Genomic DNA, 12,907 nt, shown 5'->3' with positions numbered 1-12,907 from the left:
AGTATGGCAGACATCTCATTAAATGTTTTTGAGACTCTGCATTAGATGGAAGATAAGATTGATGCCCTATACGGTGTTATTAGACAATTTAAAAAAGGATTTGGGGTGCGGGGGAATCCCCTAACTTGTGGATACAGGGCAAACTCAACAACTCAACAATTAATGATTACAACTCCAATAAACTGTCAAGTCAGAAGTCTAAGTCTAAGATTTCCCGTACCTTGCAGGGGAATCAGATATCTCTTGCAAAATGGGGTCATTGGGATAATTATAGAAAATTGACCCAATGCCTGGGCCCTTTATTAAATCATAACTCCAGCCAGCTCGGCATACGCTCTCTATTCTGGTTACCGAGAGACTTTATTTGCTTATTTGTTTGTTTGTTTTACATTTTATATACCACTCTTCCTCCAAGGAGCCCAAAGCAGTGTACTACATACTTAAGTTTCTCCTCACAACAACCCTGTGAAGTAGGTGAGGCTGAGAGAGAAGTGACTGGCCCAGAGTCACCCAGCAAGTATCATGGCTGAATGGGATTTGAACTCAGGTATCCCACATCCTAGTCCAGCACCCTAACCACTACACCATGCTGTTTTATTCCCAAATCCTGAAATCCCAGACAAACTTCTGCAACTTCACAGTTATCTTGGCAAGTTCGGCATTGTGCCAAAGCAAATTTTCAAGGACAGTCCTTGTTTGCCTCTGCTTCAGCAAACTACCCATCATGCCTCTGGGAGAGATATATCTAATTGCAACAGAGTCTAGCATTTGCCCAGCCCCAATACAAGAAAGCAATAAGAGGGTCTCTGGGCTGCCGGCCAAGACAGATGTCCAGGTGTTCAGCAGAGACTCGGCCTATCTCAGCAAATAAACAATTTACATCTATTTGGAAGGCTGGAAATTGTGCACAAATTGTACAAGCCTACAGGGCTATTGACAATCTGATACCTAAACCTAAGTAAGGTACCAACTGTGCTGGGGCCAGAAAGGTCTTGCAAGCACCAGGGACAAACTACATTTAAGGAGGCGAAATCCAACCTGAGGAGTTCACATGCAAAATTGGTAATGTAAATCAATCAGTGCAAGAATTGCAGTCACTTACTGAATCAACTACGTTTGACAAGGATGAAAATTCCTTCTATGATAAACTTGTGAGATTTGCATCCACCACTATTTTCCTTGACAATGGACCACTTTCCAGTTCTGACCGCCACTACTCTATGGATGCCCTTACAACAGTCCCACAAGCAGGGGGGCCTCTTATATTGGAGCATTTTATATGCCAGATTAGAGGGAGGAGTCCCTACAGGCTCCATTGCATATCATGGGCCAGCCAACTGATATAATCCTTACTCTGTCCCTTACTCTAGAGATCCCAGGGGTGGGAGTACTTCTTGAGGAGGCCTCCCAGTTTGACCTTTGTGAAGGTCCTAGGTTAATAAGAGCCAGATGGTCTTCACGATTAAAAAAGCAAGTCAGGGATCTTCTGGCCACAGATGACTTTTTGCAATTCCATGCACTCCTTTTGTCAGAGCCCCTAAATGTGGGTGCTCTCATTTACTACCAAACCCTTGTCCAGAAGATCCAGCACTGTCTAGGTCAAGCCACTAAAACCGGCCGCAGTGGGAGATGTAAATCCTATAGTTGGTTTGATCAAGATTGTATTGCGGGGGGGGGGGGGAGGACCTGGCTACAAAATTCAAATTGTAATAATAAATTCATTCGTTCGTTCAGTGTTGTGTCTTAATATTTGCCATTGGCTGACATGAACCTTGCTATTTCGGAGACAGTGCACATTACGGGGACACTTCTGTGGGCCTGGAAGGCAATGAGGAGGAGGATGCTTGTGCAAGCGGCATCCCCACAAATTCTCCCATTTTGCAGAAGGGGAGAAACTGTGGGGATGCTGCTTGTGGGAGCAGCAGCATCCGTGCTGCCTTCCAAACATGTCATAGTGTTGCAGTGGTGTGTACTGTCTCCATAACAGTCTGCAACATATCAGCCATTGTGTTCTAGGACACACCCAACATTTCACTTGCACCTGCCTGTACACTGTAGGGGAAGACCAGGAACACTGGATAGGTTTCCACAGAGCCGAGTGTCCCTCAAGGTTAGTATCAGGAAATTGTCCTCTTTGGGATATTTCCTATATCTCTATCTGTGTGCAAGTCTTTTCTTAAGGAGCCCCAGGAGGAGAATCCTAGACCGTCATAACTTGCCACTTTCTGACAGACCAAGCATATGATAACAGCATATCATTGATCACAGTATTACAGCAGGGATAAAGATACATTCTTCACAAAAACCACAATTCAAAACATTTCACATTTCCCACAAAACCATAACCTCACAAAACATTTGTGTAAAATGTATTGTATGATCAAGCCTTGAGTGAACAGCTAGATCGCATCCCTGATGTCAAAGTGCTGGGATAGAAGTGAAGAAAGGGTTACTATGGACATCATCATGCAAATTTCAATATGTCCTTTGACATTTATATTCAACATGATGCACGACTCTGTCATTTGTTAGAGAAAACAACTGGTATTTGCATCTCTCTCTGTATATCATGACCCATTTAATAAAACAAACCAGGAGCTTCCTCACCAGATGGATGCTTGAAGACCATAGATCATTTGTTATCCATCCCCACCACCACCCTTTCAGCCTCTAGCTCAGTTATGTTTATGGACCACAACATGTTTACGCCACTTGATATTCTTTCTCTAATCATTTCCGGAATTGTTTGCAGTGTTGCTCTACTACCAAATGGATTCCTTATAGTCGTGAACAGCCACCGCTGGCTCCACACGAGGAAATTGGTCCCTTGTGATCTTCTTCTGACATGTCTGGGCACCTTCAGATTTCTGGTCCTATTGTGTTTCCTGATAGAGCAGTGTATGTACATCAGCAATCCAATGACTTACCAATATGGCTCTCCAAATGGAATTATGAGTCTGCTCTGGATGTGTTTCATCAATGCACACTATTCAAGTGTCACCTCTCTCACTGTTTTCTATTGTGTGAAGGTCACAAACTTTGCCCATCCTCTCTTCCTCTGGCTGAAGTCAAGGATCGACAGGCTTGTGCCCAGAATGCTCACAATGCCCCTCTTGATTTACACGGTCATTTACCTTACTTCATTTGTGACTATTTTGGAAACAGAAAAATGCTGCAATCTGACCGGAAACCTACAGGAGACCGTACTATATCCTCTGCAGATCGTTTTCACTGTCATCAATTTCAGCATCTGCTTAATAGCATCCTTTCTTTTGCTCTTCTCTCTGTGGAGGCACACAAGGAATCTGAAAAAGAGTGGCATTGGTGTTAAAGACCTCCGCACTCAGGTACACATCAAAATCATCAAGCCCCAGCTGCTCTCTCTTTTCTTATATATTTTACATTTTGTTTTGCTGATAAATATTCTGATGGGTGCTTTTGATTTTAACAACACTCAGGAGCTGATTGCTGAAACTGTACTTTGCTTATTTTCTTCTGTTCACTCAGTAATCTTAATATTGACTAATCCAAAACTGAAAGGAGCATGTGCACAGATTCTGAGGATCAGAGGAGGATCCATGTAACATCTTTTCCAGGAACGCAGCGCAACAGGAAATCTCATGGACTTAAAATGGTTGCTTATCTGTTGTGCTGGATGTAGCCCACAAGATAAATTATGATCTACTGAGCACAGGTTTTGCAGACACAATTGCTAAGCAATTGCTGCTTTGTTCTCATGTTCTCTTCTGACTCTAATTGCTTATCCTTCTCTTCTTCTGCATATAAAGTAGTAAACTGAACTTACGTTCTCTTCTCTTCTGGAGACTACAGGAGTTACCCCTCCTTGCACACATATACACACTAAGGTTAATTCTGGCATGTGAGACAGAAACAGAGCTTTCCCTGCCTAGTATTCCGATCTGTGCATGGCCTGGTTTCCTCTCTGCTCCTGGCGTGATGCCTCTATCATAAAGTAAGCTCCATATCTTGAATTCTGAGTCTATGAGGCAAAGTCATGTTTTCACTATTAATTCATGTGTCTTGGCCTATGTCTTTACAAAATTTCACTTTTCTGGATGGTCTGCAATTATCTTATGTATTTTACTATATATTTCATGTGCCTCGTTTTGAGTGAAAGATGTATAAATGTCTGCTTTGTAGAACGTTCTTGAGAATCAGAGCACCCTGAACTATCTGTGTGTTCAGAGAAATATTCATATTTCTAGCTAGCACTGAAGTATCTTTGTAATAATATGAACTATAATTGAAGTATCATTTGGGGAAACATTTCATGGGCTTTGTCTTAAGGGAGAGATGAACAAATATCCCACTTTCAGATTTTTTTCATTATTGGGGAAGAAGACAAATGTTCCAAGTAAGTTGGAGGAATATGTGGAAGTACCCAAACTATTTTGGTATCCTAATGAATAAATGAATGTCAGTCAATTAGAATGGTTTATGCATGTGTCAGGATCCTCAGCACACTCAGCCCCTCAGCAACTCCAGATCTCAGCTGGCACAATGAGTTATTTACCTGTTTGAGCCCGGGGTGAGACAACATGGTCAATGCACAAATGTTCCAGCATAGCCTGGAATCAGTGGCATAGCTAGGGGAGTGGGACACTGTGTTTACCCCTGTGGGTCTGCTTCATTTTGGAGTGGGGGCGCATGCACGCTCAGTGTGCATGCAGCACTAACACCCTCTCCCAGCCCTAACTGGAGATGCCAGCAAATGAACCTGGTATCTTCTCTGTATTTAAACAGAAGCTGTACCTTTGCAACATTGTTTACCTCTCACTCCTCTGAGAACAAAGATCAGGAAGATAAAATTTAAATGATCAAAAGTCACGTATCAAAACCTTGGCATGCAGCACCTAATGATCCCTCTCCCCCTCTGCACCTCAACTGGACACCAACTCTGTCCCCCACCCCAGCATTTTTTAAAATAAAATATAAGCAGCGTAAATACCTATTCTCCCCCAAACTGCTCAGTAATTGAAAGAGCAACAATCTAAGTTGAAATGGAGTGGGGATGAAATTGTGGCCCCAGAAGCACAATTGAGAAATATTTACTTGGAAGTAAATTAATTTCAGTGGAATTTACTCCTTGCAACCAGGTCATTAGAAAGAATGACCTGGTTCATGGTGCAACCCAGTTGTTTCCTGACAAAGATAACACATGCCAGGGAAGTGATACCTGAGGTCTGGGCTGAAAGGCAGCTCCTGGAATCCTTGAGTGGTTCTGCTCTATTTTTTGTACAAAATAGTAGGGGAAGAGGTCACGGCAACTGGTAGACTAGACGGCAGGAGTACAAGCTCTCACTCTGCCAGTCTGGCCGCCCCTTGGCACATTTGCATTTTGATTTTTGCCCAGTATGGTCACCTGACAGTGGCTTGCCAGGGATAACTGAAAATAGGGGTTCCTCTCACCCATTATTCCCCATGATGGCCGATCTACATACCCCGCAATGCCAGTCCCTGCATGGGAATTTTGAATGAATACTAGGAGCCATCCCCAGTCTTGCTAGGCCGGACACAAGGATTCCTTGGGAGACTGTTGGGGTTGAGCATAGAAGGGATGCCCTAGTTCAGGAGGGTGCAGTCCTAGGCAGACCCAAAGCTTATGAAGCCTCTGGTCCTCCTCAGTGGATTGGCCCTCTCATGAGAGGGCTAATCCCTGGCCAGCAAGCCAACACAGGGGCAGGAATGTGTTGGGGGTTCCTTTGACCAGGTCTGCTATCACAAGAGCAACCTTTGTCACAGTAGACCAGACCACGAGAGTAGTAGAGATACATACCTGCTGTCAAAAGCAATGTGCTTTTGTTTACAAACAAATGCACGTGGCTGGGGGATGATGTCATAATGATGTCACAGGGGGCGGGGCGTGCAGCTGTTAAAATGGCTGACATCACCAGAAATACATCACCGGATATGCATCAGCAGAAATACATCAGCGGAAATGGTCAGAGGAGCCCCCCACGTGGCCGGAAAGGGTCAGAAGTAGGGGTACGCCCTCACCCCGGAAGTTTGGCCCCCACCTTCCACTCCTACCCCTAGAATATGTCCAGACATGTTCTGAAGGTGGGCATGTGACACCTCTATGAACACACCTTACCACCCTGGACCAATGGGAACAGGTTTCAGATCCCAGAAAGGTCCGGGTGTGCAGGCATGATAATTGTGGGGTGGCCATCTAGTGTAACTTTATTGGCTGAAACGGGGTCAAGTGATCCCTCTACGAACACGCCTGGCCATCCTAATTCTGTAGGAATAGCCTGTGTATCTCTGAGCCATTTTGTTTTTTGAAGACTCACTGTTTTTGCGATCATGGGCTCCCCAGAGAGATCCTTGGAGACTATTGTACAACAAACAGATGTAAAGCCTAGCCTGAGAAAGCAGTATATTAGCACAAGTTCTGATGATGAGAAACTTCAGCCTGCCAAGCGTCCTGAAGAAGAAGACCAAGAAGTTTATGAAATCTGGCAGGGAATCTTGGAGGTTGCAGCTGTAGAATCTTTTGGAGACCAGGTAAATAAGGAGTGTTGGTGTTATAGGCCTGGGAGTATGAGAGAGTTACTCAGGGCTGCAACTAAAAACTGTGTTCTCCCCCCCCCAGGAGGTTGAGGACCAATGTCTTGACACACACCCTCTAGCAGTGTGGAACTATACAGAGCCAGGGAACATGCATATCAGGGTGTGTATGGAGAATTTGGGTGGGAATATCTCTTTTTAAAAAGAAAGAAACAAAGAAAGAAAAGGCAATAACAGCATTTTAACAGCATACCTTCCTCTCCTACAGAACCCTCCTGCAGTGAGAATGCATCAACCCAGTCATGTTACTATGCAGAATTTCCTAGGACTACAAGTGAATGATTCCGATTACATACCAGCAAGGAAAAGGAGGTCTGCTATGAAGGGGCTCGTGAGAGCGGGGGTATATGGAGTTTTAAAATACTGTCTGAAGAATTACATGCATGATTCATGCTGTGGGTGTATGGTTCAAGCAGGGGGTCAAGACTCACATGAATGTGTCACCTGGACTGAAAGAAATATTTCCAGATTTATTAGAATATTGTCTTCAAGGATGTGTGTGAAAGCAGTGCTCCACATAATCATTATAATTGGTTATAGTCTCAAAATGCTAATGCTGACTAGTGAAACAGTGGATCAGACTCTAAATCTCATCACCAGTGTTAAGGATTCTGATGCCCCGAAGGTGGTGTTAGAAGCTATCCTGCACCAGAAAGATTCCAGAATGCTCTCTTTTGTGAACTGTGTCCTCGAAAAAAGAGAGTACAGACAAGTTCAAGTTCAAGTTCTTTAATGCCACAAGCCAAAACAGAAGAGAAAGATTACAGTTATATAACAATAAATTGAGTGTATATAATTAAAATAGGCTGAAATTAGAATTAGTTTTTAAAAAATTAAAAAAATTGAAAACATAGTGATAATAAAAATTTAAAACAGTAAAATATCCTTATTAACCATCCAGTGACATATATTTATGGCAGCAGCACAGAATTTAGCCACATTAGATGTAATTAAACACTCTGAGTCCGAAAGCAACAAGGAACAATAAAATTTATTTATTTATTTATTTATTTTTGCATTTTTATACCGCCTTTCGTTAAAATATAGCCCCAAGGCGGTTTACAAAAGTTAAAAACATACAATAAAAACACAATAAAAACAACATGCTTAGAGTATAAAAACATATAAAAACAGGCATAAAACAATACAACAAATAAAAACACCCAGAAGCAGCAGTAAAAACGATTATGTAAAAGCCTGGGTAAAAAGCCAAGTCTTTACAAGCTTTCTAAAAGCCATGATGGAGTCCGAGGAACGAATGGCCACTGGGAGAGGCCACTTGCTCCTGTCGACCAGGAAATTTACAAAGCAAAGGAGTAATGAAAGATTCACGGATATCCTTGTAAAACAGACAGAATAATAGAACATGTTCAGTAGTTTCCACCTGATCCAACCCACAAGGGCAAAGTCTGTCAGCAAATGGAACCCCTCTACAGCGCCCTTCTAGAACTGCCGAGGGTAAACAATGGCAACGAGCCAAGGTAAAAGCTTTCCTATACCTCGGAAATTCCAACCAAGTAAAATAATTCATTGAAGAGACTAGATATCTTCTTTCCTCTGAGATGTAAAATTTGGAGACCTTCCCGAGGTCATTTTGCCGTTCGGAGTCAAACACTTGTTGTTTAACCAGCAACCTTGCCTGATCGAATCCCAGCTTAGACAGAACTGTAACAGAGAGGCCCAAAGTAGCTATTTTAGCCTCAATAGACTGGATCCACCTGGAGCCAAAATCATCCTGTAAAATTAGAGGAGCCAGGCCAACTAGATGATAAATTAGTTTGAGCCAGTAACAGAATATAATAATCCAGATACTGGCCTCCACCCTAATAAAGCCAGTCTCCGAATGGGCAGCACCATTTGAAACAGATCTTGGAATATTAAGGGCAGTTCTCAAAAATTTTGACTGTACACATTCCAAAGTTGTTATATTTGGAAAAAGCCCCAGCTGAGCTCCATAAAGTAGTTGGGACAGTGACTTTGCTTTGAATAGTTTAAAAGCTGCTGGTAAGTAGTAGCCACCTTTTGATCGCAAGTACTGTAGAATGCCAAGTGAGCTTTTCTGGGCATTGGAGGCTACGTAGTTCGCGTGGGCCTTCCTAGTGCCCCCAGCATGGAAAACTACCCCTAGGTACTTAAAGAATGATACCTGCTCAATAAGTTGACCCTCGATCCTCCAAGTGCGAATCTTAGGTCTCCGTGCGAAAGCCATTATTTTGGTTTTCTGGAAATTTCTCTCCAAACCCTCCTTCTTGCAGTACAGACTTAATGCGCTCAGCGTTTTTTTGAGGCCAATTGGCATCCTCGACAAGAGGACCGCATCATCTGCGTAAAGCAAGATAGATACATGCCTCCCTGCAAATTTAGTAGGGTGGAAATCTAAATGGCTCAATTGTTCCACCATAGAATTTATGTAGTAATTAAATAATAGTGGAGCAAGTATGCAGCCCTGCTTAACACCTCTCTGAGTCACAATAGCACTCGTTAGATGCCCTTGAAGGCTGCATCTAACTTTAAGAGAAGTGTCCGAATACAGCACTTGAAGCAGGCATAACAAACGACGGTCTATGGAGGAAGTACCCAGTTTCCCCCAAAGCTTCACCCTTGAAATAGAATCAAAAGCTGCCTTCAGATCTACGAAGGCAGCATATAAAGAGGTTGTACCTGGGGTGGAATATTTCTCAATAAGGTGTTGCAATACTAAACAATGATCGATAGTAGATCGACCCTCCCTAAAGCCGGCCTGTTCATCAGCAAGAAGGTTCTCATGATCTAGCCAGTCCTTTAACTTTTCATGTAAATGTTTTGCATAGAGCTTACCAATGATGTTCAGTAAGCTGTTTGGTCTATAGTTGGCCGGATTAGCACGTGTACCCTTCTTAAAAATAGGAACAACAACTGCAACCCTTCATGTTTTGGGCATTTGGCCAGTCCGATCTATATAAGTGAAAAGTGAGGCCAGGATTGGTGCCCACCATTCTGGATTATTTTTAATTGCCTCTGGGGGAATAAAATCTTCCCCTAGCACTTTGCCAGGTCTTAATTGTGCAATTAAAGAAAGAATTTCAGAGATTGAAACCAGAGCCCACAAATGTGTAGACTCAATCTCTTGAAAAAGATGTTCAGAGCAAGCATTAGGGTCACTATACAGATCGGAGAAGTATTTCTCCCACACTTCAGGGTGGATGTGACAGCTAGACGGAGTGAAATTACAACTGGAGGAATACTTAACTAAGCGCCAGAATAGCAATGAATCTTTAGTTCTGACAGCCTGGACTAACCTCTTCCAATTCTCCCTCACAGCTTCTCTTTTTTAATGCCATAACAAGCGCTTATATCGTCTTTTTTCCTACAGCAGAATCTGAGCATCATGCCCACTAGAATTTCTTTTATACTTTTGATAACTAATAAGAAGAGCTTTCCTGGCACCAACACATTCTCCATCGAACCAAGCTTGGGAACCCCTTTGACGGTGCTGAGAAGGCTTACAAGTATCTATATATTTAATTCTCCTGGGTGTGCCAGGGAAAAATGTGTCCCGGCAGCTCAGCTGATTGGCTGGGCTGTGGGGGCGCCTGATTGGCTGGCGCACCCAGGAGTGCCCACTGGCGGTGGCACTCGGCCCGCTGGCGGCCGCGGCGGGGGCACTCGGTCTGCTAGCGGCCGCGGCGGGGGCACTCGGTCCGCTAGCGGCCGCGGCGGGGGCACTCGGTCCGCTAGCGGCCGCGGCGGGGGCACTTGGCTAGCTGGCCGCTGTGGCACTCGGCCCACTGGCGGAGGCGGCACTTGGCCCGCGGCAGTGGCGGGCCCCAGCCCAGCCGCAGATGTGAGGCGGCGGGGGCGGCCCAGCCCGGCCCAGCAGCACGGAGTTGGTGGTGGCGGGACTCAGCCCGGCCACAGCGGCGGGACGAGTCCCGCCCGTGCAGATGTTCTGCGCCCGGGCCCACTAGTTACAACATAATAGCTGTTGACATTCGAGAACTAGGGCGTTATCAGATGTCAAAAGGGTAGGTGGTGAATCGTTGCTAAGAACCGATTCACGTATATTCCTCAAATGATCAGAAGCCAATAGATCTTTAAACATTTGATCCAATTGAGTTGACCATCTTTTTCTGCGCATTGCATCGCCACCCTCAACAGGAAATGGGTACAAAGATTTTAAGTGTGGATGAAGGAAGGGGGACTTGAGACAAAGAAAAATAGGTAAATGGTCACTATTAAATCTAGGGGTGACCTCCAAACTCTCCACATAAGGGAGGAGATTTCTTGAGGAAATGAGATAGTCAATAAGGCTCATCTTAGAACCTGCCAAATAAATGAACTCAGCAGGATGATCTTTGGGGACTGAGCCGTTCAGTATAGTGAAATTGACTCTAAAAACCATGTGACTTAGACACAAGCCTGCGTGGTTAGATTTCATATCCTTAGAGGCTCGAATAAAAGGGAGTTCATCTACCCCTAAACTATTTGGGTAGGCCTTCTGTTGTGAGTATAAAGTGAAATCATCTGGGCCTAGCCTTGCATTCAGGTCCCCCCCTATTACCACAAAAGGGTCCGAAAAGGCAAATAAGAGATCTACAATATAATTTTCCAATTCAGACCAGACCGCTCCAATCTGTGATTTTCTATTCTGCAGAGGAAGGTAAATATTAATGATCAACAGTTTATAATAAACGAATTGGATCAAGACAGCCATGGCAAAAGGTGTAAGAGTAGAGAGGAGTCTCGAAGAGGCTTGCAATGAGGTGGCAACAAGAACGCCCACCCCACCTTTACATCTGCCATGACCCACCCCCGGTGACACTTTGAGTGTGTAAGACAAAATGCCATCAAGGATTAGGTCATCCAACGTCCAAGTTTCTTGTAAAAGAATAATAGCAGCGCTGGCAAGAAACTCCCTAAAAGAGGGATCAATTAGAGAAGAATGCCAGCCCAATATATTCCACGTTAGAAGCCCTATTTTATTTTGTCATTGCAAAGCTACCAATGAATCTTCGGCAGCAAGATCATCCTCCCTGCAGACATTATTTGAGTGGTAAAATTCCTCAGATTGATTTAAGAGGCCTAAAGGGACAAAACCCACCTCATCATCAGGATGATCGTAGGATGTGTTACATCCGAAGACATTCCCTTAAAGGGCTGAAACCCTTCCTGCATAACACCGTTATTCAGACTTCTGTTAACCAGAGCATCTTTTAAGTGAGATAGTCTCACCGGGAGCTTTCCAAAACTTACCGGGAGCTTTCCAAAACTTACAAACAGGGCTTCCTCTTCAGGCAAGAGGCCACCAATTTGATTGTCAGCCGCCTTTTTAGATTGTACCTCAATTATTTGTACCTCAATTATATTTATCTTTGTGTTTATGTTTATTTTTGTTTTTGTTCTTATCTGTATTTATATTAGTAGTTAAGTTTTCCTTCTTCTGTGACCCTTTTTCTTTCGCCTTGGCAAGCTGAAAAGGAGAATGTGTTATTCTTATTTCATCTGAATATAAGGCAGTTGACGATAAATTGAGCAGAGATGAGGGAAGATCATCAGTTGTTACATCAGCCTTCTTGGTAACCGTCGATTGTAAAACTGCCTCAGTGAGCGTAGTTAGCACGTTCTTACACTCCTCAAGAAATGCTCTAATCAGTGGGATTTCCATGGACCAGGTGGAAGCGAGTCTGTTAAGCTGCTCTTGCTGTTTAATCATAATTTCCATAATAGCAAGAGACCATTGGTCCTGATTACGTGTGGAACTTCCATCACACATAGAGCCTCCATTATCGGGTGCAAAGGAAACTTGAGGCGTTGTAACAGTATCTTTCCAAGTAGTATCCCTCAGACCAGAGTTAATTGAACTGGCAACTCTTGTCTCTGCATTAGCAATCTCTTGAGCCAAATTAGAGCATGTATTTTACATCTCCTGAGTAACCGGGAAGTCCAGGCAGAAAGGTCCCAGAGACCTATCTAAGTCAGGTGTTGTCCCAGTCTTTTCTAAAGCCATCACTGGGGTCAGCATTGTATCATCCACAGATTTAACAGGAGAAAAGAAGTCAGTAATAGTAGCCTGTCTGTTATTTTTCCAGCCCTTTGTAAATTGTACTCCAGCATCAGCTGGCAAAATGCCCAGCGTACGATAAATGGCTCTAGTAAATACCATTTCACAAGGAGATGGTGATAGTTTATCCTCAAAAAAGAGATAATTGCCAATTAACAAGATATGTTGCCAGCTGCATTTAAGAGAAAAAAGACAAAAGCACCAACCAAGCCGTTAGCAGCATTAATGGATAAGCAAAGACTTCAAGGCTTCAGGAATTAAATCCCTACAGACAAT

Source organism: Hemicordylus capensis, chromosome 2, assembly GCF_027244095.1.
Source record: "Hemicordylus capensis ecotype Gifberg chromosome 2, rHemCap1.1.pri, whole genome shotgun sequence".
Classification (NCBI taxonomy): domain Eukaryota; kingdom Metazoa; phylum Chordata; class Lepidosauria; order Squamata; family Cordylidae; genus Hemicordylus; species Hemicordylus capensis.
This window is presented reverse-complemented; position numbering follows the sequence as displayed.